This window comes from Mustela erminea, chromosome 4 (genome assembly GCF_009829155.1).
Source record: "Mustela erminea isolate mMusErm1 chromosome 4, mMusErm1.Pri, whole genome shotgun sequence".
Lineage (NCBI taxonomy): Eukaryota > Metazoa > Chordata > Mammalia > Carnivora > Mustelidae > Mustela > Mustela erminea.
The window spans coordinates 34,560,904-34,586,168 of record NC_045617.1 but is presented as its reverse complement, the minus strand read 5'-3'; the positions used below and the strand labels follow the sequence as shown (position 1 = coordinate 34,586,168).

The 25,265-nt window shown below is 35.7% G+C and overlaps 1 long non-coding RNA gene across 1 annotated transcript in view; it reads right to left on the bottom strand.

Annotated features, from left to right (window-relative positions):
• Positions 1 to 25,265, bottom strand: part of LOC116588212 — a 78,985-nt gene that overhangs the window by 7,779 nt on the left and 45,941 nt on the right. The window contains exon 3 of the long non-coding RNA XR_004284845.1: positions 949 to 980. This is a non-coding gene — a long non-coding RNA (uncharacterized LOC116588212). The remainder of the gene's footprint in view (positions 1 to 948; positions 981 to 25,265) is intronic.

The following is a 25,265-nucleotide window of genomic DNA, read 5'->3' as shown; positions in this document are numbered from 1 at the left end:
TAGTGTGTATATAGTACATATATATGATATATATATGATATGTATATATGATATGATATATATGATATGTATATATACATACATATATATATATGAATGATATATATCTTTTACTTAATAGTCAAGCTTTCTGGTTGGTTTGAGTTTTGCTGTATGTTGTCATAATTTGGATGCCAAAGGATTTCACATCATTCTTAAATAGTCCATCATAACTTCATAGATAATTCAGAAGGTCAAACAGCAAAAGAGAGAGTGAAGATCATTTGGAGAGCTGGTAACTCTCAAACCTCAAGAGTATGAATTCTGTTATTGAGCTTTATGTAGATGTTCCTTTCCTCTTATCATTTTACACCTGGATTCCCAAAAATGTTGGCAAAATAAGTATTCTATATTATTTTTCTTAAAACTTTATTTTTTGATATGACTCAGTAATACCTCTTAGGAGTTAGGTAATCAGGCTACCTAATATAATAGCTATTTCTTCTAAATACCAAGATAGGAAATTAGAGGCATGACTGCTTTTTTAGCTTCCCATATCTTAAGCATTAGTCATTCAAATAATGTTGAAATCTTTTGTAGCAATTGTATTAATTCCACTTGAAAATATCTTCATTTCATGAGTCACTGTGCACCCTTATTTTCTTTTTAAATAAAATAATTTTAATGTAATAATTTTGTGTCAATTTAGATTTTATTGTTATTATTAATGCTACATTTTAGTGTTACATTCATTATGTGATCTGTTAATAAAAATCTACTAAAGGCAGGTCATTAATCTATTTCTTTCAGAGTTCATGAAAAACTGATATACTTGCTTGACAATTTGGCAGCAAGTGATCATTTAGTAAAAGACATAATTTACACCATATGATGAAGCATGATCATTCAGCTTGTGTGGAATGGATAAAGATTTTTCATTAATCCCATAAAAGTGTATTGAGTACTTACCATGTGTCAAGCACTGTGCTAGTTACTGGACCCTAAAAGAAAAATTGTACAAATGATATACATGAATTGAGTGATCACATAAATAATTATATAATGATAAATTATGAAAATACAATAAATAAAAATGTATAATACAACCAGGGTTGTCAGGAAAATGTAGGAAAACTTGATAGATAGGATCCTTTTGCCTTACAGTTAATAGAAATTTTTAACCTCTAAAATTTACTTCTTACCTCTAAGTTGAATCACCATAGGAACTTAAACTTTTTTTTTTTAAGATTTTAATTATTTACTTGACAAACAGAGAAAGACAGCAAGAGAGGGAACACAAGCAGGGGGAGTGGGAGAGGGAGAAGGAGGCTCCCCACTGAGCAGAGCCCAATGTGGGGCTCCTATCCCAGGACGCTGGGATCATGACCTGAGCAGAAGGCAGCCACTTTACTACTGAGCCACCCAGGCTTTCCAGAACTTACAACTTTTTTAAAGATTTATATATTTTAGAAAGAGAGAGCGTGAGCGAGCGTGGGTGCACACAAGCAGGGGGAGGGGCAGAGAGAAAATCAAGCAAACTCTGTGCTGAGTGCAGAACATGAAGTGGGGATTGATCCCATGACCCTGAGATCATGACCTAAGCTGAAATCAAGAGTTAGAGGCTCAACAAACTGAGCCACCCTGGCACCCCAGAACTTGCAATTTTTATAATCAACTCTTTCATTAAAATTCACCCAAAGACAATTATATGAGAAAAACACTTCTTTCAGTGTTATAGACATTACAATCCAGATAGCAGGACACCTGAACTACATATATAACCCTTCCAAACTCCAAAAGGAACATTAGGAAAGTAGCTTTGCCTCTGTGGGCCCCAGTTGGTCATTGCAAAATGAATTGTTGCAAGGTCATCTCAAGGACTACACCAATCTAAATTCTCTGATCTGTAACTTCAGAGAAATATTCCCTATGACTACAGAATAAGTCTGTGCCTGTCATATACAGATTGCCTGTCATATAGAAGACACAAGACTGTTGATGGTAAGTGAAAATACAGAAGTGGATCTCTTTAGTCCTTCATTAATATATCACTATGTAGAACTACTAATTGAGATGAAAACAGCAATTGCTTCCTGTTGTGAATATAGCAGTTGATTTTCCTAGTAGATAGGTTCCCAAGGACACATCTGTTCTTTAATGGAAGATGGGATGACACATACTAAATAATGACTAGAGGCTAAATTAAATAGATTTATATATACATAGTGGCCACCAAGATTTTCCTCTTCCTCCAAACTAGTGTAATACTGGCTATGCATTCTTGCAGAAACATTCCATTTCCTTGAAACACTAAGAATATCAGTAACTACCTTTTTAATGTCTTTCTTTTCCACTAGACACAGTATCTTACTCACTTCTGCGTTAGTTTTCAATGCATTAACAAACAACCCAAATTTGAGCCTGACAAGAAAATATCTTTCTTCTTCATGATTTTGTGTTGACTATAGCTTGAGCCAACTGGACTCAACTAGGCTTGGCTAAGCATAACACCAAGTTGTTGAGTTTATGTTTCCTTCACAGGTTTCTCATTCTGGAACCAAGACTGAAGAAACACTGACTTTATGTAGTATGGTTTTATAACAAATGACAATAGTGTAGGAGGAAACAAACAATAAGTTCTTAACCCTTATTTAAGAATGGTCACACTGTGTCTTCTGCCTGCATTTCATTGGTCAAAGAAATCACATGGACAAGTGCAGTATCAATGGAATGGGGAAGTATCTCTGCCCACATAATGGGGAGAAGAGGATGGATTAGTGAGCAATAATAAAGTCCATGACAACTGCCCTATTCTTCACCACACAGCACAGCTCATGGCACATAGTAGATGTTTAACTTTTTTGAGAAATTCATAAAATTTGATAATATGTCATTCATCTTCCCCAAATAGTTCATAATCTCTTATCTATCTTTGTAATACAAATACATTTTTCATTTCATGTGATAATAGTACTTTATTTATGCTTTAATTTTCCCCAGATTCATCATTGCCAAGGGAACAATTTGTCACCATATCCCTAGTTTCAAGTTCAGTGACCTTCGTATAGTAAATATTCAATAAGTATTTTTTAGATGAACAAAAAAGTAAAGGGATGAATGAGTCCATGAGCCAGATGCTCTATGTTTTTATTTGCTTCAGTTTATGTTTGTTTTTGAAGAGATTTTTTTGTTGGATTCATTTACAAATATAAAGATAAATTTGACATCTAATAAGTGGTGAAAAAAAAAATTCTTTTCAAGTATCTATTATATCCAAACCTATGATACACAAGATATATAAGAAACAAGTCTTTTTATTTTTGTTCAGGGTTTGCTATCTGTTTGAGTAGATATACTGTGTTTCAAAATAGCTGCAGTAATATATGTGAGTACCATATGAGGAAAACATAAACCCATAGAATTTAGATAAAGGAGATAAGGCCTTGTGAGAATGATTAGGAAAACCTCATGGACAAAATACAGTACAATTAAACCTAAGAAAATGAATAGGATTTTTTTTAATTTTTTTATTTTTTATAAACATATATTTTTATCCCCAGGGGTACAGGTCTGTGAATCACAGGGTTTACACACTTCACAGCACTCACCAAAGCACATACCCTCCCCAATATCCATAATCCCATGAGTAGGATTTTTATAAGTGAATTAGTATTTTGAGAAGAAAGAATATAATAAGTTAAAAAAGCAAAAGATATAACCCAGCAACATCAAGAAAGTCAGAGTTAAGGCTGTGTAGGAAAATAACTAGAGATAAGGCTAGAAAAATAAGTAGAGAATAGATTGTGAATGAAGACATAAAATGATGAACTAAGGATTACCAATTTCATTTTGTAAGTACTATAGACCCATTGACATTTTTCACAAGGGAATGTATCACAGTGAATATTTATTTTTAGGACTATTAATTTGGCAATACTATAGACAACGGTTTTGGGGAGCACTAGCACAAAGGCAATTTACGGGAAAATTTCCATCATCAAGGTATGAGGTAATCACACCTAAATGAAGCTAGATGTCTATAATGTAAGAAAAGACTAATTAGTAAATACAAAGTCAGATGTACTGGGACTAAAACAAAGAGCAATATGGCATAGTTCCATTCATGACCCAGGAATTCAGATTAAAGAACACTGAGGCAAAAGTACTGAAAGAGGGCTGCCTGGGTGGCTCAGTGGGTTAAGCCTTTGCCTTTGGCTTGGGTCGCGATCTCAGGGTCTTGAGATCGAGTCCCGCATCGGCTTTCTGCTGGGCAGGGAGCCTGCTCCTTCCTCTTTCTCTCTCCCTCTCTCTACTTGTCATCTCGCTCTGTCAAAAAAAAACAAAAAAAAAAACAAAAACAAAACTTTAAAAAAAGTACTGAAAGAATATCAAGTTGGGCTAAGACCTCAATCTAAAAATGGAAACAAGGGCAAGGGCAAGGGCTGGGTATTCCTGAGATAGGCATGATTCCTAAGGTATGAACAAATCCAAGAAACTTGGCTCAGGATATGAGCATTATTCACCAGAGTTCAAACTGAAAGGGACATCTAGAGTGTGGATTTTAGAAAAGAGAAACTATATGTTCATTTAAAAAAAAAAAAAAAACAGCTAACATTAGACAGAATTTATTAAATGAATAAATTGAACTAATGTTGACTCTTCTGGCCCAATCTAAAAGGAATTTTTCTCGTTGGGAAGTATGAAAAATTAAAAATGGTGTTTGTGGAAGCCACGGGATTGTAATGTTCACTGTTGTCATGCAGTACAGGTTGAACGCAGACATGCACCTGAGCACCAGAACTAGAAGCAGAAGGGACAAGATGATGGTGATTCACTTCAGGGAAGTGAGTCTTACATGGTCCATACTGAAAATTTGTGATTTCTTATCAAATGAAGGATAATTTGCATGGTCTTTGAGAACCAGCCACTTACTCTTCATCAAAGAAAGGAGTGTTTCATATCCTAAATCTTATTCAGATTTTAGAATTTTGAACCTTCTCTTTCTTACTCTAGAAAATTTTTCTATAGTAAGATTTCTAACATGAAGTAGCAAACATACCAATGAGCCTAGATACATAGAGAAGCAAAGAGACGAGTGCTATGGTGGTATGGGGGGATGGTGATTGGAAAGAAGAAGAAGAGGAGGGGGAGGTAGAAGAGGACTAAGGAGTAGGAGGAGGAAGAAGAAGGTGAAGTAGGAAAAGACAGAGAGGAGAGTTTTTGTATTAGGTTAAACTGAAATCACTAATCAAGATATAATAAAAACACAATTTGCAAATGTAAAGACTATAAGGTATAGTTCCTTCTTAAAATGACCTTTTAAAAATATTTTTATTATTTATGGATTATTATATTGCCATGTAGAATATTATCAAGTGATGAATTTTTTCAACTGTGAATATATTCATTTGTATGATTCATATCCTCAGTATACAGAAGCCTGACTTGTATGTCACTGAGGGGAGATTTTAGATGTAGCACTATGCCTTTGCTCCTTGAAAACTTGTCAGAAGATACTGAAAATAATCATGTATGCTCTACTTCCTTCTGGGTACTAGGATACCAAAAATAAGATTTCTTCTTGCTAACTGAAATGCTTCAGTGTATAAGATCTAATGATACAAGATTTAGTGCCAAGATAAACCATTTATTATTAATTGATCACAGAACTACCAAAAAAGCAAAATGCAACAATGACTATAGGTTTCAAATATGTAGGTATCCACCAGATGTTTAATGCAAATGAAATCAGCACAGTACATCTGTGGTCATCATCAACACATCCTTCTCTCCAAATTGAAATTCTCACTCACCTCTCATTCTCCACACCTACCCAAACTCCAAAACTCTTTTTACTTGTAATAATGTTTACCATTTGGACTATTTCTGTCAAGATTCTTAATTCTATCAATCTCTTCCACTTTGATCTCTCTTTTGGTTTTGTTTTCCCAAACATGAGAAAGAGCAGTCACGCATAAGAAAGAAATTTAGGAAATACACCAATTTCAAGATTGAATTGTTGCTTTCTTTCCTCTACACCCCAACCTTAAAGCTAGCCAGCAGCATTATTGCTTCACAAATAGGAGTTCAACAGAAAAAACATATTGATAATGATTGTAAATCAATGGAGAAAAATCTAACAAACTCCACCCAGTTGAAACTGTCATCTCCTAAAATGGTCACCTGAGTCAGAATCTCTTTTGGAATTTATTAAAAATACAGATTCTTTGGGATCTACTCCCACTGAGATTCTGATTCAGTAGTTCTGGCGAAAGGCCAAAAAATATACATTTTTAACATGCTGCCCAGATGAACCCGGTGTATGGACTTACACATTACAATTATTATTCTAGAAATGGAAAGAATCGATACTTTTTAGTCCTAATTTGACTAACAGACTAACTGATAGCCGAATTGATAGTGATGGAGACATAGTTTATAAAGATCCAGGGTAATCATAAAACTCACAGTACCTGTGAGAACAACACAAGACCAAAATTAGACCTTAGACATCAGGACCTCAAATTTCTGAAAATTAAGAGAAAAAAATAGATTGGATCTTAGGAACTAAACAAACACATTTCTTTCAGGTTGCTGCCATGTACACTTAAATATGATAGGTCCTACTCATTCCCATTTTCAGCCCTTCGCTGCATACTTTTCCAGTTCTTTCACTATTTTTACCATTTACCACTTTACCATCTCTTTCAAACCCAATTCCTTGGTCATCCTTCCCTCCATGTCTATAAGACTTTACTAGTTTCTCTGTCTAAATTCCAGCCCCAGAGTCCTTCATTCCACCCAGCCTATTGTCAACACCTTCAAGTCCATGTCACTGTTGCCTACACTACTTGTTTTATTAAATTCCTGAACTAAGATGAACCCAATTCTGGCATCTAATTCTCTGCCTCCTTTGATCATGACTGAACAAAAACTACAAAAAATAGCTAATGCTATTACAATATGACTTTTCCCATCAGCTGGTCTTTTAACCTCACAACAATCTTTTTGTTTATTTCTAGTCAGTTCTGACTCTCTATTCTCACAGTAGCTACACTAAATCTTCACCAATTTGCTTCATGGCTCTATTAATTTTCTCAATACAAACAATAAAGTCCATCACACACAAGCTACTTTAACTTTCCATTGCACTACATGTAAATGCCCATGTCTCTACCAAATACTTTTATCTGTATCTGTATCTTTTATCTGTATCCTCATCTGCGCTCATCCTTTCCCTATTTCCTCTTATCCCAGAAAAATAAGTGCTTCTAAACAAAGCTAACATACTGATCCCATCTTCTCCAAAATTCTGTGTCATTAATTTTACCTTTTTAAATTCTGTAGCCACCTCTCTTTCTTCACTGCCCCTTCTTCATCATAGTTTCATGACTCTCCCATATTTTAAAAATGCTTACCAAATTCTCATTCTCCCTTAAATCAACCCTTCCTCATTCCCTTAATTTATGTTGGAAACTCATAAAACAAAGGCTTAAGATCTTTATTTTTTACATTTTCCATTCATTCTTAAGGTCTCTATATTACACCTTACTACTCCCATCTTTGTACTCAAGCTGGTATTGCTAACATCATCAATGAACTCCTCATTTATAAATCTAGGGAATGGTGTTCATTATTTATCTTACTTAACTCTGGCATTGACATGCTGTGCTCTGTGTTCTCTTCCTTTTGACTCTATGGCAGGCATCTCCCCAGTTTTCCTTTCACTTGGCTGCCTCTTTCCTAGAGTAGTGGGCATGGGCTTTAGAATCAGACTGTTTCCAATACTTACCAACTATGTGACCTCTCTGATCCTAGCTCCCTTCTCATATATAAGGGAGATGTTAATGATATAAATTTCATAAGGTGGTTGCAAGAAATATATGGCAAAATATGCTATAAATGTTTCACAACCAATGTCTGATGAATAGCAATGTGGTGCTGTAACTGGTAGACAGTGTGGCGTTAATCCATATGTTGTTTAATTGTTACTATTATTATCATAACTATTCCTTACATCAAAATTTTTCCAAGTGAATCCTTTTTTGTGTTTGTTAGAATGTACATTTCTGGGCCTCACCCCAAACCTAACAAATTAGAATTTTTGGAATAGATCCCAGTAATATGTATTTTAAGAATTTCTTTGGGTGACTTTTCTGTTCATTGAAGTTGGAGATCCATTGTCTTATCTCCTTCTTTTAGTTGGGACCTTAGTATCAGACAGATCTGAGATCAAGTTTAAGGATAAAGACTTGAGAAAATTACTTATTTCTTACTTTTAATTTTCACATCTATAAATGTGGCTTAGTATCATCAACTACACAGGTTTTGTTGAGAAGAGAAAATTTGATTGTATGTATAAATGGTCTAGCACAATATTGTTAATATAGACCATTCAACATATATTTATAATACACCCCATTTTCATCTTCAGACAAAGGTGGAAATAGTATGAATGTGACATTGAAAGCAAATCTTCTCTTACCCTGTGTACCGATCCCCAAGATGTATCTGTGTACATCTTCTCTAAAGATAGAGTTTTAGTTGCCTTATTTACTGAGAAGTCTAGTAAGAATGACAGTAAATTAGAAGGCAATAGAGCAGGAAAAAACTGTAAGTATGGCAGTAACTTAGAACCAATAGACCAGGAAAAACAGAATGAAGTTAGAGTGTCAGATATTACAAAATAAATTTAAAGTAGAAACTAGGTCATTTGTCAGCTAGGTCCCACCTAACAATGGATATTGTTCATGTGTTGAAAATCTCCAGCACAATCAGCATTATGCTTGCTCATGTAGCAAACCCAAAGAGTCTCAGATTTGACCTCTCCCACAAGGACTTAATATCCAATTGGGTTAAAAGACTAAAACAGATGAAAAATAAGATACAAATTTAAGCCATATTTTTCTTTGAATTAAAATATAATCAGCACGTACCATGTGTAATGTTACACTATTTACTAGAGGTGATTCAGTTTCTTAAATATCTTATAAAGATATCTTAAACATCTTATAGTCAATAATCTGTATAGATAAAATAAGGTAACCCAGAAAGTGGATTAATATGCAAATAACCCATCTCAAATTTCCATATTGGAATTTTTATAGTATCACAATTTTAAATTCTCTCCCAGTTTCATTCTGGGTTTGGGGGGAGGTCTTTGTATGATTAAGTACTAAAGTAAGTATATTAATTTCTTCTTTCAGTTGTGAAAGAGAAGAAATATTGCCAAAATAATCATGGAGTTCTCCATGGGGAAATTGGGAACAGGGATGGGACCAGAAATAAGGCTTGGATAGCTGAAAAGAAGACAAGGTGGCACTCAAGCCAAGGAAACATCAGCAAAGTCTTAGGGGTGAGGATGAATATGGCATGTCCGTGGAATACCAAGAAGGCCAGTAGGACGTGAGCAGCTACCTAAAGTCATGTTATACAGAGAGGATATGAGTAAACATGGGAGAGACTCAAAAGCCTGGCAAGGAATGCAGATCTGCTTCCATAAAATAAGATTTTTTTTTTAAATGATGAAAACAATGAATAATATTATTCTGTTGGTCATGTTCATTCCCTCAACAACTAGCCACTGGCAGTTCACATAGTCAAAGCCAAATGCTACGCATTGTAGGAAATAAAATTGAATGAGACATAGTACACTGCTCTCAATGCCCCTGAAAAATTAGGACATAAGATAATGACAAAAATAATTATAATCACAGCAGAATATAAATGCTACCAGCTATAGATCCATGATATTACTATGAGAGGAAGTACGTAGCTTATGAATAGCAGTAACTCATGATATCAAATGGTACCTTGAAGGATAGGGGTTATGTAGATAAAGGCAAGAAGAGAGGCCTCCTGGGAGGAAAATAGTATGAGCAGAGGCTGCCCATTTCAACAAGCTTGCCCACTGTGTGCCAGGTCCTGGATTAATACTGGGGTATAAAGAAGTTTTATAACCTCTGCTCTTAATTGTGTAACAGGCAAACAGAGCACTCATTCTCGGGGACATTTGGGGAGTTCCATTCAGGCAAAGCATTTATACATGAGGAAGTAATAGAATGAAGCTGGCAAGATAAATTGAACCAATATATTAATGAAAGCCTTAAATGCCAGGTTATGGGTTCAGTAGAAATCTGTTGCTATCATTTTTACCAGGGGAGGGAAATTATGAGAATTGTATTTGGGGCAATCTAAGCTGGGAGGAATATATAGAATAGATTTTAAAGGAAGAGACTTTAGAACGAGGAGGTTATTATTACACTAATAAAGTATGGAGAGATAATAGCCTGGGATAGCTGGTGACAGCAGAGAATACCAAGAACATGGTAATGCTCTACTCATTTGCTAAGAGCTTAATGAATCATCTCCCTCAGTCCTCACAATATCCCTATGTTACGGGTACTGTTATTACTCCCTATTGACAGATGACTAAATTGAGCACAAAGACATCAAGGAACATGCCCATGTTCCACAACAACTCAATGATGAAGCATAGGCAGTCTTTAGAAACTCTACTTTTTAACCATTGACTACGGTGTAAAAAAACAGATACACATTTTTGAACTTCCATGTCTAAGTAAAAAAAATTAAAAAAAAAAAAGTTCAATTAACAAATACAAGGAGGTTTAAATACTTTTTTCATTTAAAAACTTCACCAGCTAAGGGGCACCTGTGTGGCTAAGTGGGTCAAGCCTCAGGTCATGATCTCAGGGTCCTGGGATCAAGCCCCACATCGGGTTCTCTGCTCAGCAGGGAGGCTGTTTCCCCCCACCCCCGCCTCTCTGTCTACTTGTGATCTTTCTCTCTGTGTCAAATAAATAAATAAAATCTTAAAAAAAAAAAAAACCTTCACCAGCTAAAAAAAAAAAAGCTGTATCATTCCTTTCCTAAATCACACTCACTGAAAGGTTTAGGGGTTTTCAAATTCAATAATAGAATTTTAACAGCAGAATTTATCTCAGAGAGTATTTACTATAAACTCAGAACTTTATAGGAGAAGTACTTGAGACCAAGATTAAGGGAATTGACCAAAGTCAAAAAGCTAGCTAGGAATCGGGGCAGGAGTCAGATTAAAACCCATACCTCCTGTTTCTGGTCTACCATAATACAGTACCCTGATTTTATCATATAGAAAAGGGTATACTCTTCTATTATGGTTTTCATAGCAAATATAAGGAAGATCCCAGCACAGACTCATAAAGGGAGAGTAGTTTTGACTATAAATTTTAGAAGTATATATAGTTGATTGCATAACTACTCACTCAAAATCACAGCAGTAAGTGTATTAATAATTTTAAAATATTTTTTATTTATTTATTTGACAGAGAGAGAGATCACAAGTAGGCAGACAGGCAGGCAGAGATGGGGGGCAGGGGGACGGGGAGCAGGCTCTCCATAGAACAGAAAGCCCGATGCGGGGCTCGACCCCAGGATCCTGAGACCATGACCTGAGCGAAAGGCAGAGGCTTAACCCACTGAGCCACCCAGATGTCACTAGTGTATTAATAATTAAAACCATTTTTATTTTAACAGTCTTAACAGATAAATTTATCTGCAACAGTGGATTTGTAGGCAGTGATGTCAAGTAAGTCCACTTCTTTATTATAACAAATCTTCATAAGCAAATAAATAAAAATCCATATACTACTTGTTACCTCACAATGATAAATGTCAGGGGTTTTTTTGGCAGAGTGAGAAGGTGGAGGGGGCACCAAAAAATGTTCAAATTTGAAAATGCATTGCTGTCTTGAGTGTACATCTTTCCAGAACTTTGACTTTTTTTTTTTTTTTTTTTTTTGCTCATTACCTGGTGTTTCCCTTTGCAGCACCAGAGTCGAGCATTGATAGTAAAAGCATGGCCAGACCAATTTGCTCTCATCTATTTTGAGCCATTACCAGACTCAGAGAAAAAGAACAAAAGGAAGCATATCCTTTTTATGTCTTTTTAAATTGAGTGATCTTCCATGAAATATCTTCATACTAGTAGGTATGTTAGAGAATGTCCTACATTGATGTAGGACCAAAATACCTTTGAGAACTCTGTAGGTTCAGGGCTAATGGAATGTGCCAAGAGGGCTATCGCACAAGCAGAGAGACCACACTGGGCAGCTCAGAGAGTAATGGTGTAGGGTTCTCTGTCAGGAACAAGACAAGTCCAAATAATAACTAAAAATAGTCTGTCAGTTATTTCCCCGTGGCCTTCCCTAGCCACAGTTTAGAAAAATAAAAATGAAAGGAATTTGAAGTAAGAAGAAAATATAAACCAGGCAGGTTGTAAAGAAAAGCTTTTTTCACTTCAGATTCACTGGATGAGCAACTGATTAAAGATGAATGCATAAATACTGGAGTTCATATCACTGGCTAGAAGAAGAAAGAAGGGCGTAAAACCATACATCCGAGTGGGGCAAAAAAATGAGAAGAGCAAATAAAATGTAAAGAGCAAAAGAAAGAGAGTAGAAAGAAAAATGAAAAATTAAGCCGACAGGAAGGAACATATGAAATGCAGCTGTGATGCTCATTTGTTCTTTTAAAATGTAAATTACTTGTGATTTTGAAGTCAAGGTCTTGATATTTTCCTGTGGAAATATAGCCATGTACACTTAAATAGTCTCTTCTACAAAAGAGAGAAAATTAGGAGAGATCATGTAATTTTACTGCAAGGAATTAAAAAATAGTCCTAAAAACCTAAAGGCATCTCAGTGTAAGTTGTCCGCAATAGACAACAGCTCTAAAAACCTCCAGATTTCCTAGCCTGATGTAGGCACAAAGAGAGCCAGGGACTTGGTTGCCTGGCAACCGCGCTCTTCACAGGCAGCTGGAGTAAAAGGAACCGCCTGGTGCCAAATGGCCTTTCACCTGCTTCGTTAAAGGGAAATCAAAGTGAAAGCGTTACTTCGCAAGGGCCAAAGCTCCCCTTGAGAAACACAGGCAGGAGAAACCCTCCTCTAGCTTCATTTTGTTTGGGGAATCATTTGAAGGGAGTTTTCTAATGCCTCGGTAATCCGGAGTGCGTTCTGTCTCCTTGCCCTCTCCTCTGGGTACCACCCTGCACATAACAGGCTGTAAGCTTGGTATTCTGACATTGTATACGAGGCAGAGCCATCATTTTAAACTTTTCACTCCAAACTGATAGTTAAACTCTGAAAACCAAGCAAAAGGCTTATAACTCTTTTAGGGACAACCTTTCAGGAACATCTCCCCAGTTTTCATTGGATTTGCTTCCTGATAAATACTAGGACTGATAAAATTTACTCACGATGAAAAGAAACTTAGAAATAATTACAAAAGTATTTTGTGTTTACATAAACACCTGGTGAATGAATTTAGTTTAGGAATCTACTTGGCTGGCTATTTGAGTGGAAATATGAAAAGTGCCTAGAGGTGATTTCTTATAAAGATTACAGAGAGTTCCTCCCAAAAGAACTCATACAGCCCATTCCTAAAATGTAAATTATTCTCTCTTTTAAATTTATTTATTTGAGAGAGAGAGAGGAGGAGCAGGGGAAGGGGCAGAGAGAGAGGGAGAAAGAGACAAGCAGACTCCTTGCTGAGCAGGGAGCCCAGTGTAGGGCTCCATCCCAGGACCCCAAGATCATGACCTGAACTGAAGTTAGGCACTTCATTGACTGAGCCATCCAGGCATTCCTAAAATATAAAGTATTCAAATACAAACCTTTGTCTGTGGAAATTTTAGATTTTGCTAGAAAATGCAGTTTTTTAATGGCAAAACTTACAGCTTAATGAGTAACTCCCACTTAGTCCAGCTAAATGAGTAACTCCCATTTAGTCCAGTTCTTTTATAATCCAATGGTAAAATGGGAGTAGAAATTGGGCAATAAGCTGCACAGCAGTCAGAAATACAGCACTGGAGAAAGCAGTGGATTCTGGTCCTCACCCCAGCCACCCAGCACTGGCACCTCACCGGCATTCTAACTTGAGTAGCACACACGTGAGTAATGTATTTAGTTTGCATTTAGATTTTTTTCTCCAGGTAACTTCCGAATAAAAAACATAAAACATAATGTTAAACTTTTCAGGTTACCCAAAGTATATGTATTTATTTCAGTTTTATTCACTACCAGTATGAAGTATAATTACTTTTTATACCTTTTATAGCACTTATTCACTCTTATTCTTTTATTTTACTGTACTTTACAAAAATACGCTTTTTATGTTCAAAATTGTGTGTATGTACCTATATATTCCATAATCCACCTCCAGAGTTGAGGAGGGAATGTATTTTTATTCTCCACATGGCTTCTCAAGGCAGTCTTCTGTGATTGTCAGTGGCTATAGAATCACCCAGAAGACTTTGGTCAATGAAGGTGAAGAAGTGTGAAGCAGCCAAAAAGAAACAGAGAAGAGCTTATAAGCACCCCCAGTACTTCTCCCAGAGGTCAAATCAATTACTAAACACCTGGGTGAAAGTAGAAAGGAGTGTAATTTCTCTCCAAGCTGAAGCTACATCTGACCCAAAGTATACGGCTTTCACCTTCTCAGCAGTGACTATAGGAATATTAGCTGACATTATTCCTCGTATAATCTTGGGTGCAAAGTAAAAACTCCTAGAGAATGTATTATGTGAGAAAATATGGTATATTTGGTCGATCAATGATTCTTAAGTAATTAAATATTTAAGCAGAAGACTATTTTCTCTTCCAGGATGCCTGAAATGTTTCTGCAATAATCAAATATTAAATAGCTTTTTAAAAATAGTCTTCATTTACACAGTTAAAATGGAAGGTGATTTTGTTTTCCTTTATTTTAAAAACCTGGCACCCTAATTCCTTCTAGGAAAAGCAATTTAAGGTAGAAGGTAACACCCTGAGGCCATAGGTGAGCTCACAGTTTCTTAAACTTGCCTACATGTTAGGAGGGAACTTTTTAAAAAATGCTGATTCCTTCCCTCCACACCTGCCTCCCCATCAAGGCTATAATCTTGATTCCACATCCAAATCAATTCTATATGAAATAACATCAATATGTGCCCATAAACTTCTAAGTTATCTTAGATTTAAAAGTTTAAAAGGTGTCATTTTTCTGGGAGATGGACTTTAGGAGATTAATTACACTATTGCAGAAAAAATGAGCACAGTGTTTAATGTTACTCATGCCTAATTGCTTGCCTGACACCAGTGTCTTTCTAGTCATGTGCTCATGTAGCCTTCACTTCTAATGCTGAATCTTAATGTTAATGTCCTTAAAAAAAGTTCAAGAAGCATTTAATGCTGAAAAAAAAAAAGTTCTAAATTATATAGAAGTGTAAATAGTAAAGCAAATGTTAGCTATTACTGTTAGTATCTGTTCAGGCCACACTTCAGTAGTGGAAAGCCATATCAGCTACTGTAACCATACAACTTCAGGTACATACACAGTTTACTTTATAGGAAAAAAAATATGCTGAGCAATTTTTTCCATAAGACCATATACATATTTTTCTTTAAGGTGTAATATTATTTTCTGATAGAATTTTTAGGGTGCCTGTAATATTATGCTATCCCATGATAGAATGATCTGTTTTTAATCATTCTATACCTCTAACATTACTGATGAAAACAGTGATATGTGTACAAGAATTAGCATATGCCTTTTGTCATTTGCCACCACACACCATTTACAATAATCTGTAAATTTCATGATTCTATATCTAAAAATAGAATAAATTCTAAACCATTGTATATCACATATATTCACCTGACTTATAGCTTCGAGCTGAGAAATTGGTGCTATTGCTACTTAGAAATGAGAGATAAACTGGATTTTCATAACTGAAGTTCTGTTTATTGGCAACAAACTGTCCTTCTGACCTTTGTCCTTGAGTCCTAGAACTGTTAGGGTTCCTGATTTCAAGAAAGAAAAATCAGTTCTAATTTAAGCAGAAGTGGGCCTTACTAGAAGGAGGTAGGACATTAGGAATTGTTAAGAAAACTGGATATCAGGCTCTCAAATCAGGCAAGAACCAGACAGGCAGAAAAGCATCAGATGAGGGTGTCACTCTGCAAAACCAGTCTGGTCAGAAAGTCCATTAGCTCCACTGCCCTCACAACTGTCCCCTGCTGCTATCACTGGGAATTACTGGAGAAACCACTGGGTACCACTGTAGTTACTGTTGTTCATTACAACTAGTACTATATTCAAAATTGTCCCTCCATCTTCATGTTGACTACTTTGGAGTCAATGTACCCGGCAGAAGAATTCAATCCACTGAGCTAATATCACGTACTCATATACCTTAAATCCCAGGGGCACAGGGAAGGAAAGAAAGTTTGGTCTCTTTTGGCTACTATAATGGGAGCTGGGGCTCTGGATCCAACCAAGATTTTAGGAATAGAATATTTCTTAAAATACAAAAGGAGTTTGGAAGATGGACAGCTGAAAAAGGAGGAAGCATCTTTCTACCGTATTTTCCAAGGACTACTCATGTGAACAGAATCATGACTCTATCGTAATAGAGGTTGATGTAGAGGGGAGCATAGATTCCAGGGTAATGAATTTATAGAATCAGTTTCAAAAATGGAGCACAGACAAAATGAACATTAGCTAATTTTGGATGACTGGCTCTGGGATTAAGTACAAGTTTTGTGTTACAACTTGGTAACTATGGCCAACATAGGCCATGAAAGCAAATACCAGGAAGAAAAAATATAGTCACCAACATGGTGTGGGTACCATTTAATGGGTAAAAGATTTGATGGGTGAATATTGGACAGCATTTCTGATGAATAATGGTAAATACACTATATCTATATCTATATATCACACAAATATATCAATATTTGTGTGATGCAAGTAAAGCAATGGTTAGATGAAATTTCATAGTTTTAAGTGATTATATTATAAAATAAGTAAGATTTGAAATCATATATTTAAGAGTCCGTGATAAGAATCCAGCAAAATATGAGCAAATGAAAACAAAGGCAAGTAGAACAAAGAAAATAAAGATGATAAGAGGATACTATAAAATAGAAAAAACATTAATTTACAAAACTACAAGTTGGTTCCTTGAAAATACCCATCAATGTAGCTCATCTTTTTAAGAGAATATAAAATAAGACAAAACCATCTCAATAGCTGCAGAAAGTATTTTACAAAAGTCAGTACTTAGCGATATTAATAAATGGAACTAACAAATAACAAGGGAAATACATAACAAGCATTTGGAAAAGTGCTTAGTATCATAAGTTACCAAGCAAATTCAAGTTAAAATCACAATGAGATAGTACTACACGTTCACTAGAATAATCAAAATTTAAAAGAGTGAACATATTAAATGTTGACAAGGATATAGAGGAACTGGAACTCTCATACACTGTGGTGAGAACGCAGAAGGATGGTATCACTGCAGAAAAGAGTCTGGCCGTTGCATGTCAAATGAAACATATCCTTACCACATGATACCAGAAATTCCACTCCTACATATTTACCAGGAGAAATGAAATAAAAAAATATATATATATCCACACAAAGACTTGTACATAATGTTCATACAGCTTTATTCATAACAGCCTAACACTGAGAACAACTCAATTGTCCATCAGTAAAAGAAGGGATAAATGGTATTTTGTATAATGGTACACTACTGAGCAATAAAAAGATATGATTTACTGATACATGCAACAACGTGTGAATCTCAAAAACATTTTACTTAACAAAAGAGTCAGGCAGAAAGGAGTTAGACATATCTATATATATCTATATAGATATAGATATAGATATAGATATAGATATAGATATAGATATAGATAGATATAGATATAGATATAAATATAGATATAGATATAGATATTACAATGATGCAAAGCTTTTAAAAAGGCAAAAACCAATCCAAGGTGAAAAAAATCAGAAGAGTAGTTTTCTTGGAATTTGAGAGGGTTCATTAACTAGGAAGAGGAATCAGAGAATTTTTTTGTAAAGAATATATTATATCTCTTGTTATGGATATGGTTACATGGGTATATTATTTTTTCAGACCTCATTGAATTGTGTCTTTATGATTTATATATGTCATTTTGTATGATTTTTACCTCAAAAAGGAAACTTAACAAATGTTAAACTCTAATAAGTAGGTTTGTTTTGCAGCTTACCAATTCTGAAATTCTCTTTTGTGTGTTCTAGGTTTAGCAAGTAAATAAATATACTGAAGCTAACTGGAGGAAGTTTTCACACACACACACACACACACACACACACACACACACACACGTTTTCTATCCTCTGAGAAGGCATAGGAGCAAAGACACCAATAGGGATGGCATACCTACTTTCCAGTAAACGGAACCAGGATTCTAAATTTATTCTCCACTAAATGGAACCAGGATTCCTAGGAGAAAAAGATGATACCAATGCTAATGTCTGGAACATCTTGTTGTGACAGAAAGTGAGAATATAATGAATAAGGAAACATATCAAATGAACAGATCCAAAAGACTCATACTGGCCAAATCTGGGAAAATTTGACCACCAAGTAAATACCAATAGTAACAGATTATAACTTAGTGAGGAAAATAGGAATCCATGACCCCATACTAATGTAAATACATAAATGAGTAAAAAAATAAATGCAAAAAAAGGAAATACACTATCTCTAGTAGAATGCAGACCAGTAAAAGAAGAAAGGAGGATGGAGTTGGAAAACCATTAGCAAATATCAAATATAGTAGATCAAAGTTTGCTGAACAAGCTATTTACATAGTCTATCCACAAGCTACCTATTAATTAGGAAGGGAACATAGTGACTTCACCATGGAGGAAGCTGGTAGACATTACTTTACTCAAGTGATCAAAGCTAATATCACTAATATTAATGTAGTTTGAATCATATGCCCTGATATGACTGAGAAGGCTAAATTAACACTTCAGTGAAATTCCAGATGAAAATCTGTAACTTGAGACTAATAATGATGAAATATCATATAAACTCAAGTAGAGGAACATTCTATGAAATAACTAATCTATAATCCTTCAAAATTTAAGACCAGAAAAATTTAAGACCAGCAACATTAAGTATGACTGATGATCTGTTCCAAATTAAAAGATACTGAAGAGACATAAAAAATAAATTCAATCCATGTTCCTGGTTTGGATCTTGATTTGGCAAAAAATAAGGAAATGTCCTCATTTTGATAAATATGTTGTCAATAGGTAAGAGAAAGAACATTCTCTTAGGAAGCACACAGTGAATTATTTAGGGGTAGAACTTGTGATCGCTTCGATTTATTTCCATATGATTCAAAGGGAAAAAAGAATAATATGCAAGTATACAGAGAGGAAGTAAATGTGACAAAATGAAAATAATAGAATTTGGGTTATGTGATATTTCTGGTTCCCTGTACTATTCCTGAAACATTTCTGTTAAGTCTGAAAGTATATCAAAATAAGAAGTTACAAATAAATAAATAAATAGAAATCAGGAACTCATTCTTGTACCACCGTACTACCTCCCCTCCCCAGAAAGCTGTTACACAGGAGATCAGTGAGTCAAAAAAGAATAGTACAAAATTCTAGTGTTTCTAGCTCCAGGGTCTTTGGAGGGTAGTTCCTAAACTTAGGATGGAAGAAAGCTCCTCTTTTGCCCTACTAGGAACAGACCCTGAAGGTAATACATGCCTTCATCTCAAGTCTGGTTCTATTTTGATTGATTGCAATAGGACTAAGGAAGCAAGAATCAGGCTAATTATTCTCCTGCCTTAGGAAAAAAATCTTTCATTGTTGGTGAAAGGGTTTTGATGCATTTTTTATGAATGATAAAGAAAACTTTTTCTAAAGTAGCTGGATTTTTGTGAGCCTACAGCTATGCTGAAGACTCGAAATACACACAGCAGTTTGAGTACTATCTGTCATTAACCGTGTGAGGTTTAAGCATTCTGTTTAATGAGATCAAGATTCTTTTTGTTTGAGAGAAAAAAAGGACTGACTTTGTTAGGAGTGGAATGCCAGGACATTTATATCCTTTTCCTTGCCAGAACATTTTTTTTCTATTCATTTGTATCTTGTAGTCCATAGTCTTTATGTCTTAAGATATGGTATAATTTTTACTCACTAATGAACTCTGATCAGAATTCAACCCTTGTAGGTGAAAGGAGATGTATCTTTCAGATACGCCCTCAGTAACTCTTGGAAAAAATCCACAGTAATAAATTATCCATTCTTTTCCAAATTTGCTATATTTATTGGAAGTGACATTTCCTATCATTCAGCCTAATGCTGAATGCCTAATATATAAACTTATCATAGACTATGTACTCATAATCTTGCCATCAGCTAAGGCTAGTACCTCGTGGGATGAAAGACACTCTATTCATATGTCTATTTTCTTATTGTTGCTTAAAAAAATTTTAAAGTAAAGCAGCTAATTCTCATTGGAATAAATTTTCTGTTGCACATCTTATAATTATATTATTCTTTATTATCTCTCTGATCCTCACTTTCCTCATATGTAAAATAAAATTAGAAATATTAAATGAAATAACATATATAAAGTGCTTATAGTACAATGACTGGTACATAATAAATGCTCAATAAATGGATCCAAAGATAGAAATTATTTTATATTCAACAACTTCAAGCTAAGACTACTGTTTTTAGTTTATGTTTATTAGCTCTGAGATCAAGAAACTAAAAATCTCAGAAAAATTTTAGCCAATACAGCAGCAAAAACATATTAGGAGATAGAACCCCAGGCCAGTGGCATGCAGAGGGATTGATAAAAAACGGGCTAGTTACCACCACCAGCCCCTTCCAAAATCCAGAAAAGCACAGGACTTGGAAGCATTTGATACAGAGGAAGGCAGAAAATTAGAGTCTAAAACAGGTATGGGGCAAGGGTAAAGGAGGGATACAGAAGACAAGTTGACTCTCTATAATCAGCACTTTCAATTTCCCTCTTCCATTTCCACACACTGAATACAAGTGGTCCCGTACCTTATCCCTAGGGACAGAAAGGCTTAGTTATATAAAGGTTTAGTCACTGATAAGATTGAAGAGTGGAGATAAAATCATCAGAATATGAGGCACATACTAGAGCAAGGATGAGGTACATAATTGAAAATAAGAGTAATTACCAAACCACTGTAAACATGACAGACTGATCCCAAGACCTGTCCTACCTTACACAGATGATTAGAAACCAATAGGCTGGCTCCATGTAGAAGAGTGGATAATTTTTTTCTGGAGAAATTGAAAGATTCCAGACATTGACCTCCTTGTATGGATATTTGAGGCCTGAGTGACTGGCCATCATTCGGACCAATTTCACAAGAGTGATAAGTATTCATTGCAAGCAGCAGAAATCACAGGGCTTCCAATCAAAATTTAAGGGCCTTGTTGCTAAATAGGAATGATTGTCAAGGGCCAGGAAACATGTGTGGAAAGTCTCCAGAATGTAAGAGAGAGGCTAAGAAAGCAAACCAAGAAAAGTAATCTAGAGAGAGAGAATGCATGAAATGCAAGAACAATTCAAATGAAAACAATGCTGCAAATTAATGTACCAGGGAGACAGAAATTTTTGCATCAATAAAAATGGATGTCACTTAGAAGGAAGAACCAAAGTAATATAGTTGAAACAAAAATTTCTACAGAAGCCTGGAAGTAAACAAATGTCAAGAGGAAGGAAAATAGGAGAGAAAAGCTAAGAATTAATACCATCAAACCCAGAGCTCAAATGACTAATTACTATGAGTTTCATAAAGAGCATAGAATGAAAGTCACGGAGATAAAAATATTTTTTAAAAGCAGACTTTTCCAAAACTAAAAAATGTGTATTTCCAGATTAAAAGAACCCAAAAATGTACCATCTCAATTAATTTTTTTCATATCCAAAACAAGGCATATTATCATGGCATTTCAGAATACCATGCTAAAAAGACAAACTTAAACAATTAATAATAATAATAATAATAATAATTTTAAAAAGAAGTCACATCCAAAGAAAAGAATCAGAATTACATCGAGTTTTTCAACAGCAGCACCTGATGATTCATAAAGAAAGTAATTTTCTACCAAGACTCTTTTCATTCAAGGGTAAGAATAGAATAAAGATATTTTTATATATGCAAAGATTCACAGAATTATCCTCCCTTTCTTGGGCAGTGTTGGAAAGGAGTGCAGAATGGAATCATTCTACACAGGGATTCGTGCCAGAGTTTGACAAATAAACTGTTTACTTATAACCAGATACTAGTTTATCTGTGATAGTAAGGGAGAAAGAGGAACAATCTATAAATGATGAATCAAAACAAAATTACAAGGTAGCCAATGCATAAAATAAAAAGTAATAAAATTAGAACGAAAGGAAAAGGGGGGTAATATAAGTGAGATAAATTTTTACCAGAGAAAGTTCATATCATGTTTGACATTGATACTCAAAAGTTGTTTCTTTAACATATCTTCATATGCCTATAGTTGCAGTTTAGATCTATAATGACACACGTGAGGAAAATGCCCATTCCCATCTTCCCATGGAAGCCAAGTCCTAAGAAATGAGCAAATTTCTCTGGAGAAATTTTGAAAATTACAGTGAGTTGTCAGAAAGCGTCCTTTAGGCACCATGACTTGAGTATTAGGAACAAGTTGTGGTTCCGGGGGTAGCAGAAACAAGCACTTGAAGTGGTTCACAAGGATCTCTGGCTGCCAAAGTTGATGAATTCATCTCAAGCAGGATATGAAGAGAGTACAGTTCATCTATTTGTAAGCCACTAGAATAAATATTGAGAAAATGCCAACACTTAGAGCCTATAACACTAAGTATAGTTCAGCTCTAACCCATGGGGAAGCCAACTGGAGCCATCAGTAGGAATATCTCAACCATCTCTTTCTCTTCAGGAGGCACAAATCAGTAACTGGAGCAAAGGACAGCAGAGACTCTGATCTTGATTACAGGTTCATTTCCACCCACACTGGAGCCAAATCTCTTTTGGAAAATGTGAGAGACAAAAAAAGTAGGCTGAGAGCTTCTAGTCATCTTGATGAAGTTATTTGTTCACTAGAAGTAGATACAAACTGCTAAAACAAGTCTTCCTGGAAAAACTTCCAATTTGAAAGACCTAACAGGAATTTTTATATCTGAGATCTAAGATTATCACTCACCATATTCTGAAACAGTTCTCTCAAGAGTCTCTGATGGAACTGTGAGAATTCTCTAGACCCCAAGTTGGATGACAATTATAGAAAGCTCTTTGTGATTATCTCTTAAACCAACAGATGTCTGCAGAAACAGGGGTTTGGAGGGGGAGGGGGAAGGGGGATTTTGGTTCTTTTTCTTTTTTTCCCTGAATCATTTACACTGCAAACATCAAGCTTTGTGAGTGAGAGGCATCTCAGTGGGACAGCTGCAATAAGGGGCCTCAGAGAGCATACCACGGTGTACTTTCTTCAGATTATGTCATACACACATGCGCTCACGTCATCCTGTAACATCGGCAGGAATCAGAGGAAAAAGACAACTCTACAAAAATCTAAAATATAAAACATGATAGGGCATGAAATACGAGGTCTATAATTGGTGATTCTGTTTGTCCTGTGGCAGTACAAATATTTGCAAGTTCTTAAAATAAGGATCCTGTGGAGAGATCTATCACAAATATAATGGATTATTATTCTCTGATTATCATTCCTTGGGTCTGTAGTAACCTGTAAGGAGCAGGGGATCTTGAGACACACTCCACTTTGAAAGTCAAGCTTTTCTCTGGTTGTACTGTGATATAACCAACTCTTCCCTCTGGTTGGTAAATGATGTTCATTTGCCCTTGTCCTGTTGCAGTTTAAATGTTGGCCTTTAAGGGAAAGTGTGCTTTTTGCTTCCTCCTTTTTTCTCTCCTTTGCCCTCCTTCCCCCCTCTCTTCCTGACCTCTGAGCGTTGATCCCTGTCTTTGTGCTGAGCAGACCCTTCCCTTCCACTCTCCAACCCTTTCCCTCTCTAGGAGGCCAGATTTTATAACTGTTTCAGAATCTGTCTGCAGTATTTAACAAGGTGGTATAACAAGTTATTCCAAACTTGGTGGCTTAAAATAACAATAGCAATTATCTCACAGTTTCTGCAGATCAGGAGTCTAGGCATGGCTTAACTCCCAGGGCTTAACTCACCTGGAAAGGATCTTTTTTTTTTTTTTTAAGATTTTATTTATTTACCTGACAGACAGAGATCACAGGCAGGCAGAGAGAGAGGAGGAAGCAGGCTCCCCACGGACTAGAGATCCCAATGCAGGGTTCCATCCCAGGACCCTGGGAACATGACCTGAGCAAAAGGCAGAGGCTTTAACCCACTAAGCCACCCAGGCACCCCTGGAAAGGATCTTTTTTAAAGATCAGTTCTTCATAGCTGCTGGACTGAGGCCTTGGTTCCTTGTGAGCTGTTGGCCAGAGGCCTCCCTTGGTTTTTGCAACGTATACTTCTTCAGAGAGCATCTCACAACCTTGCAGCTTGCTCTGTGAAAGTAAAACCAGTTATAAGGCAAGAGAGTGTTAGTAAGATGGATTCACTCTTTCTCATCAAATCACAGGTGTAATAGCCAATTAATTTTGCTGTGTTCATCTCATCAGATGCAAGTCACTAGACCCATTGGAGGAGAAGGGATTATCCAAGGGTGTAAATACCCAGAGGGGAGGATCACTGGAGACCATTTCAGAGATTACCTACCAAGCATGCTTAGAGTAAAGCAGAGGGCAAGTATTTGGAGGCTGGAGGAGAGAGAGAGGGTTGGAAGCTATGTTAGGGCTGCCTACCACCCTGGCTGTATGGCTTGCCCATTCCAGATCCAAATCTATCCTTTCCTATCTCCTTTGATTCACCCTATACTCTCACTATGTCTTTGCCATGAGGTTGTATACTCATTGAATCCTTGATTTTAGCCATTTTTGCCCTGATTGTCTGATTTTCTGTCCTAACCAATAGCTAACATGTATATGTTGGTATATGCATAGAATATAAAGCATTTACCTGTAAGGAACTGAGTTTCAGAAAGAGATATAACCAAAAGGCAGAAAAGCAGTGGTCAGAGAAGTAGAAATGTCCAGATAGTGCAGGATCATAGCAATGAGTTGTTTTAAGTTCAGTGGTCAGCCTTGTGTATTCTACTCAAAACTAGATTCACCAAATCACCACTATAGACCCAGGGTATTACTAACAATCTGCATTTCTTTATCATCGGGTTCTTTTGTAAGTTTAATAAACTTGAAATAGTTGATGTTCAATTACTATAATAATCACAGAGCATTGTAAATTTTAAGTAGAAAAATATCACATTTACTTTGACTATAACCATAGAAACTGCATTAATATCAGTCCTCTT